Source organism: Camelus dromedarius, chromosome 1, assembly GCF_036321535.1.
Source record: "Camelus dromedarius isolate mCamDro1 chromosome 1, mCamDro1.pat, whole genome shotgun sequence".
Lineage (NCBI taxonomy): Eukaryota > Metazoa > Chordata > Mammalia > Artiodactyla > Camelidae > Camelus > Camelus dromedarius.
The window spans coordinates 92890539-92895082 of record NC_087436.1 but is presented as its reverse complement, the minus strand read 5'-3'; positions in this window follow the sequence as shown (position 1 = coordinate 92895082).

The following is a 4544-nucleotide window of genomic DNA, read 5'->3' as shown; positions in this document are numbered from 1 at the left end:
TGGGAGTTATTCAAAGGGGTGGTGAGAATTTGGGCTTATATACCATCTTAATGAAAGAGAAGTGACAAGACAAAGGAAAAGGACTTGAGTTTCTAGGGTGGCAAATTGTGGGAAGACAAATACATAGGGGAGCTAATGGAAAATAAGAGCTAGTTAGTGAAGTTTGTTATGTAAAATTGCTTTGGTGTCCTCTCTGGGCTGGTAAGAGTAACCTTTGTCCTTCCCGGTAGAGAGAGAAGAGGGAAGAATTTTACAAATTTACGTCCTGTTTTTAGGCAAATGGGGGGAGGGCAGAGAGCTTTTCTTATATCTGCTGCTTCTCAATTGCCTTCAGCTTAAAAAGAAACCATTATGCAAAGTGGCAGATTTTGCTTTTGTTCACTTTCAATTACTTGTTTTCAATACCACTGGAGGACCAACCTGAGTTGTCAGTTGATTGATTATTACATATAATACCTGATAATGAGTTACTATATGATTTCTGGCATATTAAAACTCGGAAGAAATTACATTGCTACAACAAAATTCCTTTCAGTCTCTTTTAAACTTTTTAATATGGGAATTAAATGAAATCAGAGACTAACAGAATGAATATTCATAGCTTTCACCTTGATTAAACAATTATTAACATTTTGCTACATTTGCTTTCGTTCTGTCTATCCATCTACCTAGATTTTTTTGTTGTTGAAACTTTTGAACAAAAGATGCAGACATCCTGAAACTTTACATGTAAATCACATACCCCTCAAAAAAAATTAACAATAACTACATAATGTCATCTGATATCCATCCTATAATCAAATATATACAATTGTCCCCCAAATTTCTTTTATTGCTATTTCCAAATCTAGAATGTAGGCAATCAAACCATGCACTTGGCTATTATGACTTTGTACATGCTTTTAATTTGAAATAGCTGTGCCACCTCTTATGATTCTTACTTTTGGAAGGGTCTAGGCCAGCTATTTTGTAGAAGGTACTGCATTTTGACTTTTGTCCCATAGTGTTATTTAACTTGTTACTCTGTCTCTTCACATTCTCAGTAAACTGGAAGTTAGGTCTAGAAGGGCATGATAAGATTCAGAGTAAATATTCTGCCAAGAATTTCTTATAGGGCTTATGGAGAATGTTGTGAATATTATGTCATATCAGGAGACAGAGGCAGGATAACCCACCATACTCATGATGCTAAATTTGATTGCTTGATTAAGGTTTAATTGTTATGTTGCTCCATGGAAAAAGATTCACCTTTCATCTTTTTTTTTTTTTTTTTTTAACTAACGACAAATCTCTGGAGTGATACTTTGGAACTGTCAATATTGTGCCCCCATAAACATTTCACTCAATGGTTTTAGCATCCACTGATGAGTCTTCCTATTATTAGTATTATTTTCTGGTCAGTTTTTAATGTATTTATTTTTTAATTGAATAGTTAATTTTTTTACGTTATAAATACAGTATATAAGACTACCCACCAAAAGTTCTCCACTCTCTTCTACTTCTCATTAAGTTTCTCATGTTCCCTCTCTGAAACTTAAGACCTTTGATAAGAATATAAACTAATCAGGTTATAATACAAAAGAGGAAAATAATTAATTCCCTAATAGAGTAGGAATATATTCAGGGATTTCAGTGAGGGATTTTTTTCTGATGGGAAAAGGAGAGATTAGTGACAGCATCACTGGGCAGTAGGATTGAAAGGGTATTAAAGCTTAAGGAAAGTCCCAATACCTAAAGGAAATGGAGAGAAGGGCTGAGGGAATGTCATACTCAAAGGCACCAAGTGATACGCAGGAACCAGAGCATATTGGTTTGAAGGGTTGCTTGTTACATTCTTAAGAATTAGTGAGCTGGTTGTTATACACAATTATTAAAAATTTTAAGTATAAATTTTACAATAAGTTATACTAAAAATAGCTAATATTAAAAACTCATTACTTCTTAGTTATTTTTACTATATCATGTACCATTATCAGTGTTAGGTATTTTATTTATTTCAATGGTATCTGCATGATGGAAATATTATATAATGGGGTGTAATGCACATCTCTTCCCAACTCCATGTTCAGTGACATTATGTTGGTCGTTTGAAATAGGTCATGGTGGGAGCATTTACATCATGGAAATATCAGCAAACACCGCAAATCAGGGCTTGATTCACTGTTTTGTTGGTTGTCTAGACTTAAATGTGATGGAGAGAATGTTAACAATATAGATTAAACTTAAAAGTGTGTTATATCTGTAGCTGTTACACTGTGAATAGTATTAAAAATCTGAGTAAGGAGTCTTCCAGTATTCAGAATGAATATTCAGTTCAGCAAAGAAGCTGACCATATCACTGTTGAAAGAGTTAAGTTTCAATATACGTCTTAGTTGTTCACTTTCACCTTACTGCCCAAAACAAAAATATCAAGCGGCATTCAAGGCACAACACCAGTTCATTGACTGCAACCATATGTTGCTGTAAGAGTTCAGCCACAATCAACAGTATCCTGTGAGAATCAACTGGCTAAATGGATAACTGAATCGTTTGCTGTATACCTGAAACTAACATTGTAAATCAACTACACTTCAATAAAAAATAAGAATAAAAAATTTAAAGAAAAAATTGGCTATATGGAATTTACAATAAGAGACATTTTCTATTTTAGTATCTCTGTAATAAGAGAACCCTTTAAATCAGTAAAACATATATATATATTGCTATGGACTGAACTGTGCCCCCCCAAAATTCATATGTTGAAGCCCTACCCACAATGTGACTCTATTTGAAACTAGGATCTTTAGGAGGTAATTAAGGGTAAATGAGGTTGTAAGGGTGGAGCCCTAGTCCAACGGGACAGGGTGGCCTTATGAAAAAAGGAAGAGCTATTGGTCACTCTCTGCCCACCCCTTGCCCCACACATGCACTCACCTGGAAAAGGCCATATGAGCACACAGTGAAGCAGCAGCCACCTACCAGTCAAGAGAAGACACCTCAGAATGAAACTACCTGCCAACACCTTGATCTTGAATTTACCAGCCTCCAAAACTGTGAGAAATAAATTTCTGTTGTTTAAGCCACCCAGCCTATGATATTTTGTATGGCAGTCCAAGTTTAGAGACACACAACATGCATATACACCTACTTACACATGCACTCCTGGTAGGTACACAAATAATTATAAGAAATGTTAGAGTGATAAGTGCTATAAATATATGGAGTAAATATGTGAAGAGTGCAGAAGACATGGCATTTTTCCTCAGGTAGGTCATCCAGGCTGAAGAGCCTGAGGACTTGAACTTGGGTAGTGGCCTTAGGAAAACAGAAGTTTACTGTGGCTTCAAGAGAGCACAATTTGGCTGGTCAGCTACAGCTGACTAGCACCTGGACTGCTCGTGGCTAGTGGTGGAAAACTACACATATGAGAAGTCAGAGTATTAAGAGTCACGATTTTCAAGTGGGGTACCAGCTGTCCTAATAGTCAGCTTCCTCTCCCCAAGCCCCTCAGATTTTATTATCAATTCACTGCTCTTCTAACTCCTCCTTAGCTAGTTTGTCTCTAGATCTTAGAAGACCTTCCCTCTCCAGCACACCCATACCTAGTCAGTCATCAAATCTTGGATGGCTTCTCCAAGTCATCTTTCCTCTTCTCTTCCCCACAACATTGCCTCGGTTCAGAATCTCATCACTTCTCTCCTGTGTACACGCAACGGCTTCCCTATCAAGGCCCCAGCTTTTGATTTGCCCCTCTGGTCATCTTCTGTCCTGTTTCCAAAGTGATCCTTTTAAATCCCATGATGTCACACTTCTTAAAATTGTACCATGGTTCCCTGGATTCCACCGTCAAGTTCAGATCCAATCCTGAGCACACCTGCCAGCCTCTCTGGCCCAGACCTTTCACAATCCCTGCCACCCCCTTCTCTCCCCTCCCCACCTTCATTCTGGTCAAACTGAACTAGTCCTCTATCCTGTTGCTTCATGCACTTTCTGTTGCTGTCTGGAATCCCTTCCTCCATTTAGCCAACTTCTTGTCCTTCAAAACTTTAGGGCCATTATTACCTTTTCCTGGACCCTTCCCAGACCCCCACTGACTTAGAGCCCTTCCTAGTGCTCCCTGGGATTAACTCAGTCTCTGTCCACATTACACAATCAGTGTGTTGTGATTTCGGTTCACTTGTCTGTCTCTCCTGCAGTCTGTGCCACAGTCATCTTTCTATCTTCCTTGCCAAGCATGGGTCCTGTCACAGCAGGACTCATTTAGTGCTGTTGAAAGAATTAATTTTAGGAGTAGCACCACAGGGCTTCGTGAGCCCCTCGAAGAAAACAGCCAGGACTATGTTTCTGAGGCTTCTATATTAGGAAGGAGACTTCGCTGTTTGGACCGGGGCAGGCTGGACCATCCTTCAGCTAATGAGGAGAGAAAAGCTGCTTTGCCCGCCTCGCTTTTTAACTGACCGATGAGCCGATGGGCGTGCACGACGAGTGAAGCCGAACCCAGAAAAACGACACTTCCCGTCATGCCTCAGGGCACCGCTCCGGGTTTCCCCGCTACGCCACCGCC